The sequence below is a fragment of the Herpailurus yagouaroundi genome, unplaced genomic scaffold (assembly GCF_014898765.1).
Source record: "Herpailurus yagouaroundi ecotype Mexico unplaced genomic scaffold, PumYag 28, whole genome shotgun sequence".
Taxonomy (NCBI): Eukaryota; Metazoa; Chordata; class Mammalia; order Carnivora; family Felidae; genus Herpailurus; species Herpailurus yagouaroundi.
This window is the reverse complement of record NW_024412376.1, coordinates 112,313,499-112,329,768: the sequence shown is the minus strand read 5'-3', so window position 1 is coordinate 112,329,768 and position 16,270 is coordinate 112,313,499. Positions and strand designations below refer to the sequence as shown.

At 38.1% G+C, this 16,270-nt stretch overlaps 1 pseudogene; it reads right to left on the bottom strand.

Moving 5' to 3' along the window:
* Positions 1-8,842: 8,842 nt before the first annotated feature.
* On the bottom strand, positions 8,843-8,943 carry LOC121040398 (uncharacterized; annotated as a pseudogene).
* Between the last annotated feature and the right edge of the window lie 7,327 nt (positions 8,944-16,270).

Below are 16,270 nucleotides of genomic sequence, written 5' to 3'. Positions count from 1 at the left end.
GTCATTGAGTTCAAGCCCCGCCTCTAGCTCTTTGCTGACAGTTCAGAGCCTGGAGCCTACTTCTGATTCCGTCTCCTTCTCTCTCTCTGCCCCACCCCCACTAGTGCGCACGCGCTCTCTCGCTCTCTCTCTCTCCCCCCAAAATAAATAAGCATTTAAAAAATAGTTAAATAAATAAATAAATAAAGTACATAACCAGGAAATTTGTTAGTTTCCAATGAGAAATATTGTCAATCTAGCTAAATGGACCATAATTTTTAGTTTGGCCTGACCAGCACATTCTTTTCTGGTAGGCAAATCTACTGGAAAAATCAAACCATCAGAATATTCTCTAGTGACCATGCAATCAGAATAGACATTAGTTAGGTAATTCCAGTGTACCTTATGTGTCTTCTCCACAATGGATGTCCACCTTTTGGGTTATCCAAAAACTAGAGGTGGCCTCTCACCTTCTCCCCAGTGTGATGTTGTTTCTTACTGCTGATAGTAGACCTTGGGATTCTGCTTGTTTCTGCTTCTGTGGCTGAATTGTTCTTCCTTTAAATTTGCTTTGCCTTCAGTTGGAGTTCCTGAACTATCTAGTGGAAAGTAAACTATAAATTTTGAAGCAGGAGAAGCTTCCAAGGAGAAAAAGTGACATGCGGTTTTCCTGCATGGTGTGGAAATTAGGTGGGCCTTTTACACTTGCAAACAAATAGCTTTCCATTATTCTTGAGGAGAGTCCTGAATGTAGAGAAGTAGTCCCCCAGCACAGAGGCCTGACATTGGGCGTAAGTGTTTTCCTCAGTATTATAAATTTGATGTCTACCAAGGCTGCCTCCACAGAGCTGAAGACACTTTCTCTTAAACCTGACAGTTGCTGTTTTATTCCTCAAAGCTGTGTTTATAATCTCTATTCAAGGTGGTTCAGTCTCCAGGAGTGTAAGAGATGAAATTGTATTATATGTGCACTTAGAACTTTTCCTTGCCTCATCCTGAAGGTAAGACTAAGGAAAACTGTATTGAATTTGCTACAGTGGCATCAGGATTATAACGTAACCCTTTCCTTTACAGTGTTATTTGAGATGGAATCGGACAAACCATGTGACTGTTTTAAGTAGTTGGTTGAGCCGGATCCCATTAGCGGAAAGGATGTTGGTTTTCCTCTGATAAGAATGGAATTCTCCCTCACATGTTCTCCCTCACATGTGTGTGTTGACTCATGCATGCCATGTGGAAATCTGATGGTTGCTATGCAGGGACTTGGAAATGTAGTTGGGCTATGGGTTCGAAGAGCAGCTACGTATAATAGCAGCTGTTTGTCAATGATATATAAGTCAGTGGCCCACAGTCCTATTGAGGTCCACAGAGATGTTGCGTTTGGCCATGGCAGTGTCATATAAAAAATAAAACAATCAAGTGCCACTGTTGAGAAGAAAAGTTTTACTTAAAAATATTAATTTCAGGGGTGCCTGGGTGGCTCAGTCGGTTAAGTGTCTGACTTCAGCTTGGGGTCATGATCTCACAGTTCATGGGTTCGAGCCCCGTGTCGGGCTCTGTGCTGACAGCTCAGAGCCTGGAGCCTGTTTAGGATTCGGTGTCTCCCTCTCTCTCTGCCCCTCCGCACCCCACCCCATTCACACCCTGTCTCTCTCTCCTTCAAAAATAAATTAACATTAAAAAAAATTTTAATTATTAGTTTTCTTGCAAAATCAGGTCTGGCAAAACTAGGTCTTTGTTACAGCAGCTTCTCTTCTTCGAGGGAGCCTCTCACCAGCACTCTCACATTGTCTATTATTTGTTGACATTTAAGTCAATTGTCATGGCCACTTTTGCTATCTTGTTTATTTTCTTTTTTTTTAATGTTTAATTTTGAGAGACAGAGGAAGACAGAGTGTGAGCAGGGGAGGGGCAGAGAGAAAGGGAGACACAGAATTTGAAGCAGTTTCCAGGCTCTGAAGTGTCAGCACAGAGCCCAGCGTGTGCTCGAACTCACCAGCTGTGAGATCCTGACCTGAGCCAAAGTCAGACACTTAACCGACTGAGCCACCCAGGCGCCCTTGTCATGGCCACTTTTCTTATAGCATACAGTCTTCACACTCCTCCGTTACTAGCTAGACTTCTGTCAACATTCAAGTTGCAATTCCTCTGCCTCCCAAGCCTTGCCAAGCCCCAGCAGGGGTTCAAGCATCTTATGGAGAATTACGGGAACAGTGTCACCACTCAGCAGCTGGGCAAGCAATGTCAGTGGTAGTTAGAGGCAGAGTGGCAGTCTGATAAAAATCAGGAGCAGAAAGGTAGCAAACGTCCTGTGAGCCAGCAGGATGGGAAGGCTGGGGGTAGGAACCTGACCTTAGCAGAGCTCCTAGCCACATGGAAGGCAGTACCCTGGAAACTCTCCAAACAGTGTGGTAGACAAACAGGTGCCAGTACCTGATAATCAGATAGACAGAGTTTTTAGCCATGTTCATCTGGACACAGAAATGTAACCTCAGTTTGTAGTGATGAGCTCATGAAGCTGGAGACGTGTGTTGCACAAGTTCTGGAGGGTTCATCTCCCGGTCACCTCTTCACTTTCTCATTTGTTTACCGCTCAGTCTGATCTGCATGTGAAGGCATGCTTTGGCTTTAAATAGAGCAGAAATTAAGCAGTTTTTCTTTGGAAACAGGAAATGGAGTGGGGAGGGGGGTGACATTTTTTTTAATGGCTATGGAGTAGCACTCTTTTAAATGTGGGTCACACCTTGAGAGCACATCTTAAACCTTTTACTTTCCTCTGTTTTCACAAATATTTAATCCATGTGAATATTTTCAGCATATAGATAATAGAATTGTATATAATTCTGTATTTGAAAGAATTAACAATGCACAATTTGTGCTGTTGTATTTGCATTTAGAAGGATCCACTGTGCTGCAGTTGAAGACTGAGAACTTAGACAGAAGTTGAACTACCTGAGCTCAGATGTAATGGGGAACTGGGGTGGGCATCTTTTTTTTTGGAAAGAACCTTGTAAAGACAAGAGTTGGATCTCCCACTGAGCATCATTATACAAGGAATAAGATTTTAAGTTTATTTATTTATTTTGAGAGAGAGAGAGGGAGAGAGCGCACGCAATGGAAGAGCAAAGAGAGAAGGAGAGACAGAGAATCCCAAGCAGGCTCCATGCTGTCAGTGCAAAGCCCAACGTGGGGCTTGAACTCACAATCCTCAAGATCATGACCTGAGCCGAAACCAAGAGTCAAACACTTAACAGACTGAGCCACCAAGGCGTCCCCCAAGGAATAACTTTTTAATTCACTTTGTAATTGTGAGAAGTAATTAGGTACAATGTCCGCTAATTATAAATTTTATATAATCTATATGTTTTAAATGAAAGAGAAACATGTGAAGCAAATGTAGAGAAATAAGAGTTTTTTGTTTTGGTTTGGTTTGAGACAGAAGAGGTTTTAGAAGTATGAACTGAGACAGGAAATAGCTGGATAATAGGGAGTGTCCAGATGCAACTTTGCAAAATATTGCCAAATTGCTTCCCAATGTCGTTTACCAATTTATACTCCCAGGAACAGTATGTGAGAGTTCTTGTGTCCATCTATGGTTATTTCTGTCATTATATCTTAAATACCTAAGACAATGCTCAACACATAGTAGGAATATAAATATTTGAAGGGCACCTGGGTGGCTCAGTCAGTTAAGCATCTGACTTCAGCTCGGGTCATGATCTCAGTTGTGAATCTAAGCCCACATTAGGCTCTGGGCTGACAGCTCAGAGCCTGGAGCCTGCTTCAAATTCTGTCTCCCTTTCTCTCTGTCCCTCCCCTGCTCTCTCTCTCTCTCTCTCTCTCTCTCCCTCTCTTTCAAACCAAAAACAAAAATGAAAGAAAGAAAGAAAGAAAGAAAGAAAGAAGAAAGAAAGAAGAAAAAAAACTTTAAATGATATTTGATGGGGTGCCTGGGTAGTTCAGTTGGCTAAAAATACAACTCTTGGGGCACCTGGGTGGCTCAGTTGGTTAAGCGTCCAACTTCAGCTTAGGTCATGATCTCGTAGTTTGTGAGTTCGGGCCCCATGTCAGGCTCTGTGCTGACAGCTAAGAGCCTGGAGCCTGTTTAGGATTCTGTGTCTCCCTCTCTCTCTGCCCTTCCCCTGCTCGTGCTCTCTCTCTCTGTCTCAAAACTAAATAAACATTAAAAAAAATTTTTTTGAATAAATAAATAAGTAAATAAAAATCCAACTCTTGGTTTCATCTCAGGTCATGATCTCACAGTTTGTGTGTTCGAGACCCACTTCTGGCTCTGCCATGGCAGCACGGAGACTGCTTGGGAGTCTCTCTCCCTCTCTCTCTGCCCCTTCCCCACTTGTGCATGCTCTCTCTCTCTCAAAATAAATAAATGAACATTTAAAAACATTATAAATAAATAAATAAGTAAATAAATAAAGTTTGATGAATGAACAGATGAATGAGAACCAGGATATTTTTTTAACCATGGGGACAGTTCAAAATACAGGTCTAGCACCAGCTCTGCCTAAAGGCATGTAAGGGCAGATTTAGCATTAGTGGGGTCTGCTCAGAGAAGCAAAGTAGAACACTCTAGATGGGAAGAATGATGACAAGAAGCAGTCAAATCCCAGGTGAGAAAAATGTGACAGAAGATGGACAGGACGAGATAGCAGGAAGGTAGTCTGTCAGTAGGCAATACACAGAAATCCAGGGGCACTGACTATCTCAGTGAATTCTCAGCTAGTGGGAACTCTAACTCTGAAGGTGAGCACCCAGTTTCTGGAAAGGAGTGTCAGAGAAACTATTGGCTTTATGGGGAGAAAGGCATTGGAAGTACAAAAGACTCTACGGAGGATGGGCACTGAGTGAAAACCAGAGAAAACCCCATAGCTAGAAATCAGAGTAGGTCTGTCAGACGGTACCTATGTCTTTAATCTCAGTCCTAGACCCCCAGTGTTTGTAGATATCAATGTATTGCTGGCTGTATTTCAAGGTCCAAAGTGTCAGTTTTCAAACAGATTTCCTCCTTTTCTTAATTCCTTTTACCCTGCCTCTCTCCTCCCTGCTGGCCATCACCTGTGTTTTGTTCCCAGCTAGTCAGTCTTACAGGCTCTATGACTCAGTCGTTTATTCCCAGGTGCCATCCTATCCTTTAATACTGAATCATGACTTACTGACTTTAGTTCAGTCCATGAATGGGATAATTTCAAATTAATCTACTAGTATTAAACAGCTCAAGGTATGTGCAGTGAAGAAAAGATACCTAATAGATGCATAAATATCAATTAATTAAGGGAAAACTCTTCTTATCTCCGAAAACACTGCTGATCAATCTGAGAGACTTGAACTTCAGCTATAGTCAGAGGTAAGTATTTCATTAGTCAAGTGGTGGACTGGAAACTCTGAACTCTTTCATGAATCTCTCTAAATCAAATAGTTCCTTGGAATAGTGACAAATAAAATATTCTCTCCTTTCACTCTTTTCCCAGTATTCGTAGGGAATATCTGAAATATTGGATCAGCATATTGTACCACAATACAATGTAACAAATCCCAAGTTTAAGTGCATGGAATGCATAATTAAACTGAGGATTTCTGATCAGCTTTATTCCACAAAATCTGAGCCCATGCCTAATACCATGACAGTAGGTACTGTTGTGAATTCAGGCCTCACCGTCTCTCTCCTGAATCCATCGATCTGTGACCTAGGTCTTGCCATAAGGTCAACAGTAGTCTCTGTTTCCCAACCTTTGCATTGTGAGAACTCACTGAGATTATCCGTGTAAAGGAAATCACAGAATCTGGCACTTGGTAAACTATTGGTTCATTCATTTATTCATGCAACAAATATTTATTCCTAGAGCTACTTCCTAATGTGCAAAACTAACACTATGGTCTTATACCTTAATCTAATCTAGAATATGTGATATACATTCCCATGCAAGCGTGTACATATACTGATCTGCTTATCTATCTTTCTTTCTATCAAGGTGAAGAGAGAGAGCGAGCATATATGTTCATTTTAGGATTAGAATATTTGTAACTGCATACTCTTGCTCCTTGGTTATCTTAGAAATTACCGCAAGAAGGAGAAAGAAGAAATATGGGAGGAGGAAGTGAGATGGAGAAGGAGGAAGAGGATAGTGAGAAAACATGAATCCAATGATATTTTGAAATGATTCCTGTTTTTATTTTCTATACAGCCTGTGTTTGTTTGCTTTAACTAATTGATATACATTCTAATTTTCTTGGTTTTTCTTTTCCATCTTCTCAGATTTTTTCAGTGTATAACTTTAGAGAGTATGCAAAAAAAAAAAAACAAATAGAAAAGCTGAAGAAAGAGGAAACAAGATAACCTTAAAGTTATCGGTTATCACCATAGCCCATGAGGGCCCTTTTGTAGACTTGGTGCACAACTTAAAAGGGCCACCCTCTTTGGTAAACTACGGCAAACCGACCTTGGCAGCTGAAGTGTGGGTTGCTGCTTTAGGCACAGAGATCATGAAGGAAAAATAATGGGTAAAATTAAATGAGACCAGTGATAACCAAGAAATAGGAGAGCAAGAAAATGATTCCGGGATCATTTCAATCTACTTAAAAAGGAGTAGGATGACATTGTAATCATGGAAAGATGTCCTTTCCTCTCAAATCAACCACAGTTAGAGGCCAGGCAAGTAGTTAATAAGTCTTGCTTAAAGAAAGGAAAAAGCAAACCAAGGCTGTCTTACCTGAAAACTCTCTCTCACCTGTTCTCTTGCTACTTAGATATTAAATTTATAGTATTACCTGGATTTTAAAATACTATAAGATATGCTCTTTATTGTCACAGGAAAGGCACACACATTAATAATTTATGCCTATCCTCTCCTTTTTTGAAAAGGCAGTATAACAATTTTTTTAATGGATTAATTGGCAAATGGTCTTGACACATCCATTTGTGCACATACAAACTCTAATTAGGCATGACAAATGTTAAATGATATGTAGAAACTAACTGGCAAAAATTCCAACATGTGGCATATGCCCTTATAGAAAATTTGCCTAGTGTGGCACATGTGCAATTGGAGACTTTGCTTTAGGAAAACTATGGTAGACACATCTATTTTGCTATTCCTCCTGAAAAGCAAATTGAAAATATTCACTTACATCACCCAACAGAGGCTTGCATACATCAAGGCAGTCAAAGTGAATTATGCATTAGAAATATTTGCCAAAAGAATAAACTATTTTTATTTTTTTAAGAGTAGTTATTTTGAGAGAAAGAGAGAGACAGTAGGGAATGGGTAGACAAAAAGGGTGACAGAGAATCCCAAGCAGGCTCCATGCTGTCAGCAGAGAGCCCAATGCAGGTCTTGAACTCTTGAACTGTGAGATCATGAACTGAGCCAAAATAGGATGCTCAAATGACTGAGCCACCCAGGTGCCCCAGTCATTCATTTTTCTTAGGTCAGCCTATGATCTTAAGCTTTTCCTATAACGTTGCAGAAGGATAAATATTCCAAGGCAAAAGGGAGTATCTACGTTCTATGATGCCTGTATATAGTCTTCCTAGAAGATAAAGCTAAGATATTGGGGGATCTTTCTACTAAGATTAAGGCAAATAGTTAAAGTAAGGAAGAAAAATAATCAGTAAGGTTTGTAACATCTTTCTTTCTTTCTTTCTTTCTGCCTCCTGGTCTCAAAATTAATGAAAGGTTTTCCTTTGATTACACTCCTCAGTTCAATATTTATTGTTTGTATCTATTGTTTTACTGATGAAAAATTACATGTGTAAGACTCTATGCTCAAAGATACCCTAGAAAATGCAAAGATGAAAAGTAAACAGCCTTTCCCCATAGACTAGCTCTTGAAAGTTGGAGTTTGTGTAAATTTTGCAAACCAGAGTGGCAGACTTTCCTATATTAACATCCCTCTTTTGGGGGAAAAAAAAGCCTTAACGTACACCATTTGAGTACTACAAGTAAGGCATGATCCTCCACTTAAGCAAGATTGTATGTTCGATGGAGACAATGAAAACTGCTTAATCCAGACCATGACTTGGACAGTTTAGAAGTCAGTTATTTAAGAATCTGGGGCAATTAGAAGAAGAAAAATAGAATTGACTGATTCCTATAGAAAAGTTGATATCTTGCTATGCTTGCTTTTCTTAGAAGGAAGTACATTTCCTCTACTTCTGTAAATGTCATTAAGGAAAAAAGGGTTAGCAAAGAAGTTCCCCAAACTTCAGAGCTCATACACAGCCAACCTTGAGTTTTCCATTTCTGATATTGAGATCCTTATCCTGAAAACCACATATATGTTGATAGGTTTTTGGTTGAATCATAGAAGATTAAGAAATCCTTTCTCCTATTTTTAAAATCCCTTGATTCTAGGATTATTGTCTTTCCAACCTCTCCCTTCTTTTCTATGTGATGTCAAGGCCAAATGCTTTCCACCTGGAGGCCCTTTGGAACATCCTCATAATTCCAGGGAGAGGTTCCTGTTTATCCACATCTCAGTACAACAAGGAAGTAGACGGAGCCAGTGACGACCCAACCCTATTGCAGTTCAAAAGTAGAAAGATAGGTTAAGAGGGAAGACAGAGTTCTGCAGCAGATGCACTTTGCTAGGAGGCAGGGTGTGGAGCATGCAGAAAGTGCCTATTTGTGCACATAAACAAAGCCCAAAAATGTTCGCTTATCAGCTCAGTAGCCTCTGAAGTCAACATCTGCCATGAGTCTATGTTTACGGCCACAGTAATTGCCCCATGTCAAAAAGATTATTTCACTGTCACAATTCATTAAGGGCAAGCCTTGTTAATAGAAAATTTAGGCTTGGACTTTTTTTTTCAGCTTTACTGAGGTATAAAATTCATCTTGCATAACTGAAAAGTAGGGAATGCTTCACAAATCTGTGTGTCATCCTTAGAAAGGGTCACGCTAATCTCTGCATGGTTCCTATTCTAGTATATAATCTACCAAAACAAGCACTAGGTATGTTTGGATTTTTATTTGGGGTGTTTGTATTTTTTCAATTATTATTTTGACATTCTCTGGATCTGAAAAATCATAAAATCCCAAATTAATAACCGAATATGCTCTTTGAGAAAAATAGAATTTCACATCATTGTAATTATTCCTCTATACTGAACAGAGTTGATTTTTTTCTTAAAACAGTGCATGCTGATTTAATTATTGCATCGTTATTTTTTAAATTTCTGGCAATACTAGTTCTCTGTTCTGGTACTCTTCTTCAAATATTTCTCAACAATTATCATCTATATATTCTTCCAGATAAAACTCTGAATCATTTCATCAAGCTCCTCACCTTACTAAAACACCTCTAATTTATTTCTTTCACCAAAATATTTTCCAGATAGTCTTGAGTTAAATATAAATATGCAAACCAGCACCAGAAACAAGTGGAAGGAAATATAATTGATTATCTCTCACCTCTAGGCAGAGAAGAACTTTCTAGGCATAAAAAACAAACGAAGAAACACAAGATGAAAAGATTGACAGGATAGATCTCACTGCTCTTGGCCTTCTCTGCTTTTCTTGAATTAGTTTTACTAGCTGGGTCATCTTGGGCAAGATACTTATCCTTTTCTGTTCCTTTGTGTCCTTATCTATGTAGTTGAGAAACAAACTCAACCATGGTGAGTTTATGGAACACCAACTGTAGGGAATATCAGGAAGGCATTTAAAAACATACTGAGAAAGCATAGGGATGAAAAATCACTTATGTAATCTTCAAAAGTAGTGTGGTATAATCATAAGAATAGATTTTGGTGCTGGACAAACCTGGCTTGTAAGTCTGCCTTTGCCACTTTAGAAGATCTGTGCCTTACATATGATGATAGCAGTGTAAAGAGTTGTTTTGAGAGTTAAAAATAGTAGAGGCTAGAGTACCAAAATTATAATCTCATTGTCCAAAATAGTAAACCAATCATTCAAATTCTAATGCAATCCAAAGACCACCATTCATGCCCCAATCTCAATCAGTTCCTCCCAGACCAATCATCTGTCTTTGTTTAATTTTTCCTCATAACTAGGTTACTAGCACCACAATCTAGTCCTAAAAACATGTAAACCAGATAAGAAAGCAACTTACAAAAAGGAGAATATATGGCCAAGTGCTAATGCCTTTAATTAAAAACAAACAACAACAACAAAAAACAACCAAAAAAAAAAAAAACCACCTCCTAAAAATCAATACAAAACATTACAAACATTACAAAACAATACAAACATTATCATGTTTGGGTTGTCTGGCTGGCTCAGTCAGTGGAGCATGCAACTCTTGATCTTGGGGCTATTCAAACCACACACCAGGTATAGAGATTACTTAAAAATAGCATCTTTAGGGGTTCCTGGTAGTTCAGTCAGTTAAGTATCTGACTCTTGATCTCAACTTACGTCTTGATCTCAGGGTCATGAGATGCACTGGGAATGAAGCCTACTTAAAAAAGAAAAAATCTTTAAATCTATATCTATATCTATCTATAGAGAGAGAGAGAGAACAGGGACAACATGAGCAGAGGAGGGACAGAGAGAGAGAGAGAGGGAAAAAGGGAATCTCAAGCAGGCTCCATGCCGTCAGCACAGAGCTGGATGCGGGGCTCAAACCCACGAAACCATGATGAGATCATGACCTGAGCCAAAACGAAGAATTACGGACACTTAAACATTGAGCCACCCAGGCACCCTGAAAGAAAAAAAATCTTAAATAAAAAAAAAAAAAAAAAGATGAGCCTGTTCAATAGGAAAAAAATAAGTAAATAACTAGCAATTCATATAAGAAGATATACAAAGGATGGAGAGACATGTTAGTTTCATTTGATATTTTAAAATGCAAATTGAAATAGAATATACTATTGTTCACCAATCAGCATTAGGTAGTAAAAAAAATGATAATACTCAGTGTTGCACACAGTAAGGGTATATTAGTGACTATTGCTGAGTTTAAAAACTGGTACAACTAAAAAATAAATAAATAAAAAATAAATAAAAACTGGTACAAATTTTGGAAGACAATTTGATGATATATTCAAATATCTATATTAAAAGCTTAAATTGTCTGGGTGCCTCTCTCTCAATAAATAAATAGACATAAAAAATTAAATAAAATAAATAAAAGCTTAAATTGTCTTTAGCTATACCACTTAAAAGAATTTGACCTAAAAATATCAGAGACAAATATAAATACTTATGTACATAAATATTCATTACAGCAGTATTTTATAATAAAATGCAAAAATAACCTAAATTTCTGCCACTTGGAGAATAGTTAAATGTTATTTCCATCTGTTTGACTATCATACCACCACTAAAAATCATGACCTTGAGGGCCATTTAAAGAATGAAGAAATACTTGTAACTAAGCCTTAAATGGGATATAAAGTTTATAAACTATATTTCTTATACTATTCCAATCCTGAAAACAAACCACTTGACTACATAGACACACACACACATGCACAGAAAAACAACAACAAAAACACAATAATGTAACAGTGGATATCTTTACATGAAGTTTAGATTTTTTTTCACTTCTCTTTGCTTATTGTCTGAAGTTTCATCAATGAAAATTTATTTACTATTTGTAGGTTAGGAACAAATACAAAGTTTCTTTTTCCTTCAAGAAAATGATTATTTCATATAAAGTGATTTCTCTCTCCTATTTTAATTTAGTTTTCCAAATGTTTACAGTTATATATAAATTAAAAAAGGGATAATTATTTTATGTCTAAAAAGACATAAAGTGCCGATGTGTATATAAAGATGAAATTTAGGACGCAAGCACGATAAAAAGACTTCATTATGAATCAACAAATGCAAAAATAGTATATCAACAGTACAGAAGGATGATCTGGTCCTGGATGGGTAAGCTTTTGGTTAGATGCAGGCAAATTTACCACTCCTACTGAAGTGAACTGAGATACCAACTCCTCTCCCCAACCTGTCCAGGAAGACAGACAGATAAAAAGGGTTTGGAATGGAAAGAGCAAGTCCAATTGATTCACAATAGCAAGTACTGTTCAATGAACTGTCTGATCACTTGCATAATGCTAATTTGAGTTAGAAATTGAGGTAAAGGGTCTAGGAATAACTTCAGGAAATGTGCAGGCCCTACACAGCCAGAATGTGCAAGCCCTTCACTTCCTAGACCAAACAGTAAAATCAACATTTCTGTGGTTTTTCTTAATTCTAGTGGTCTATGATGTTATATGTTGTTTCATAATAAATGAATTTACATATATGCAGGAAATTCCAATCTTTGAATTTCATTCTGAAAAAAAATTTGACCAAAGTGAAATTAATGGGAAAAAAAAAATTGTCGATGACTAGCTTTCATAGAAAGACATAGCAAAACAGCTACCACATTGTAATGGTAGCTGTAGTTCTTAAAAGAAAAATTTCTTAATGTTACCCCAAAATACTGCATGATGTTCTTTACGAGGGAAGATCCCAAAGCAGGCAAGCAGCATGCAGGTAAGGCAACAACACTTACAAATCCCTTTATTTTAGTTCTCAAGTGCTGAGCCAAAAGCATCACGATAAAATCTTCAAATTTGGCCTCTTGGTCCCAGCATGACAGCATTCAAACATTTTAACCATGTTTACATTAATAACTGTGGTCACCTGCATAATTTCTCTAGGAGCTTGCCTACTAATCTTAACCATTCTCTGAAGCAGTTGTGAAACTGTTGATGTGTGTAGTTATTTTTTTAAAGCCCAAGACGGTAATTATAATATAAGGGTGGGTGGATGCATATAATTTGAGATTTTAACTCAAGATTCTTATCTAGAAATTCCCTGACAAGGAAACTTTGTCAGAGAGAAAAACGCTTTTACATATACAGGAGAGATTCCAATGCCTAGAGAAGGGAGGGTGTAGTCACCTCAAAAAGAAATGGGGGTGGTGCTTTGGTTGCAAAGCCCTGGGGCAAATGCTGAAAACGGGTGTTTCTCTTTGGCTTTCCTCCCTTTGTTTTTAGCCTTCGAAATGCTGCACAGACTCATTCACAGTAATGCCTGAAAATTTGAAAGTTCCTGGGAATGGAATTAAAAACTTAACAGCTCATCATTTTCAGAGAGCAAAACATCTCATTTATATAGAGAAGAGGCAGTCATTTTTCAGTGGATTGGCAAATGCTTTTATTTATTTATTTTTTTTAATGTTTATTTATTTTTGAAGGAGAGAGAGAGACAGAGCATGAGCAGGGGAGGGGCAGAGAGAGAGAGAGACACAGAATCTGAAATGGATTCCAGGCTCTAAGATGTCAGCACAGAGCCCAATGAGGGGCTCAAACCCACAAACCGCAACATCATGACCTGAGCTGAAGTCAGATGCTTAACCGACTGAGCCACCCAGGTGCCCCGTAAATGCTTTTATTATTACTTGGAAAAGACTTCTTGGGGCACCTGGGTGGCTCAGTCCATTAAGTATCCAACTTCGCTCAACTCTGGTTATGATCTCACAATTAGTGAGTTCGAGCCCTGTGTTGGGCTCTGTGCTGACAGCTTGGAGCCTGGAGCCTGGGGCCTGCTTCAGATTCTTTCCCTCTCTCTCTGCCCCTCCCCAGCTCGTGCTCTGTCTCTATCAAAATAAATAAACGTTAAAAAAAATTTTTTTTTTAAAAAGAAAAGACTTCCTTGGTATTGTTTGGTCTTTTCTACTCTCTTAGCTAAAATAGTCTATTGAAAGTATGATGTGATTTAGACATCTTTTCACCTGCCATTGGAGCTAATATCATTGACTCATTTCTAAGAAAACGCCATGAAACCCTCAGGAGAGGAGTCACCAGTTACTATGAAGTTGAGCAAGTTTTTAAGGAGTAACATGGAGAGAAAATTTCTAAAGTGTGAGTCAATCCTCTTCCTTGCTCTGAATAAGGATTTAAACCGCGTAACTATTATAAGTGTGGTCTAACAAAAGGGAGAGTAAAACAAAAAACAAAAAACAAAAAACAAAAAACCTGGCTTTATAGACCAAGTAGTAAGCGGTAAGCTGGGTATAATCAAGCTTCTTCTAGTCAGATGTAACTATATAAGACCTTAACTGGTATAAAACTCATTTGGAATGGAGTCATCCTTTGAATGATGAGTTCATGCTAAAGGATTCACCCCAACTGGGATCTATCCTGACTTCACCCTCTAAAAACTGATAGTCTATAAAGACCCTCAAATATGATTTAATACCAGTCTCTCCCCCTTGGTATGCAAAACCCAGCTCTTTGAATGTTCTTCTCCACCCTGTAAACTAAATTACTTTTCCTTCTCCTTGCTCACAGAGTACATCATAGATTCTTCTATTACAATCATAGTTAATATGTACAATGATTACTATGTGCTGAGCATTATTCCAGATTCTTTAGATATATTAATTAATTTAAACTTCAAAGTAACTTTATGAGGAAGGTTCTAATGTTACTTCCATTGATGACACAAATGTTAAGTAACACTTCAAGTGTCATTCACCTAGTAAATTAATTAGCTGGTTTTGAACCCAGGGAATCCCACTTAAAAATCCAAGCTCTTAACCATTGTGCTATTTCACTGGGTAATAACAGTATCTTTACATGCCTAGATCATTGTGATGTTGTGATTTATAATAAGAAGTATATGTTTGGTCTTTCTGTTCCTGGGACAGAACCCCTAAACCTCCTGGAATTTCCTAAGTGAAGAAAGCCACAAAGGTGTTTTCTATTATGTTTATGAAGTGACTATTGGAAAGCTCCTAGGTCACCTAAGGGTGGGGCTGGTTGTCAGGGGAACCAACCAAGTGATTAGAGGTTTGGACCCTTTAGTCCTTGCTCCTGACCTTCAGGGGAGATGGGCTGAAGATTGAATCCAATCTCCGATGGCTAGTGTTTTAATCAGTTATGCTAAATAATGAAGCCTCTGTCAAAATCCAAAAGAACAGAGTTCAGAGAGCTTCCCAGTTGCTGAACCAGTAAAGGTGACTGACTGGCCTCAAACTCCACAGGGACAAAGCTACTTTGTTGAGGTCCTCACCCTATGTATTTCTTCTGTCTGTTAACTTGTATATTTTAATATACTTTGTAATAAAGTACTAATCTAATGAGTAAATTGGTTTTCTGAATTCTGTGAGCAGCTCTAGCAACTTAATCAAACCCAAGGGGAGGGTCATAGGAACCTCTGATTTACAGCCAGTCAGTCAGGTTAACAACCTGGACTTGCCATTGGCATCTCAAGTGAAAGTCAGTCTTGTGGGACTGAACCTTTAGCCTGTGGAAGCTGTTGCTATATGTGGGTAGATGGTGTCAGAATTAAGTTGCATTGTGGGACACCCAGCTGGTGTCAGAGAATTGCTTGGTGGGTTTTTTTGGAAAAAACCTACCTAACAGAATTGAGTGCTGTGTAATAATCCTCCTTAAGAACTGACTGTTTACTCCTTGAATAAGTTGTTAAGTTATTCATCTTTATATCCCCGCTGCTGAGTACACAGTGTAGGAGCTTAATAGTTTTTGTTGAAATGAATTACAAATTTGAAGAAGGAATCTTTATTCTTTTAACACTCACAGTATACAAAGTACTTTGAATTCTCTGAACCCTAAAAATGATAATAAGCATAGATAAAGGAATGAATTTATCTACTTATGAATAGGATAAATAGTGAAGGGAAGGGTAGCAAATGCTACAATATATAAATGGAATTTATTTCTAAAGATGGGAACTATTAACAATTAAAAAGTCAGCAAATCTGAGTCCCCTTAAAAAATGTAATTCTTTCTCCTTAATAATTCACTTCTTTTCAAACCAGATTTCCATCATCTTACTCACCGACTAAACTTTTTCCATGGGAATTCTTAAACATTCATGTCTTAGATGAACAATTGTGAGCTTTTTTTAAATTTTCTATTAAATATAATTTATTGTTAAATTGGTTTCCATACAATACCCAGTACTCACCCCAACAAGTGCCCTCCTCGATGCCCATCACCCACTTTCCCCTCTCCCCTACCCCCCATCAACCCTCAGTTTGTTCTCAGTATTTAAGAATCTCTTATGGTTTCAAATGTGAACTTTTTATCCTCCTTGGCACAGAGGCTATCCGCTGAGTAGGACAACAACACATAATTCCCATTCATTGGGCTCTCCAAAACTTTCCCCTTCTCCATAAAATTTTTTCAGTTACATACATGACTCCCTAACTCCTCCTCTCAGCCCATTCCCAGGCTTGGGAATCACTATCTGATATCAGTTCTTATTTTCCCCTTGTAGGTTTCTGTTTTTTATTGTTTCAAAGAGGTAACAATTCATTTCCATTTATCACTTTCTTCGCCAGT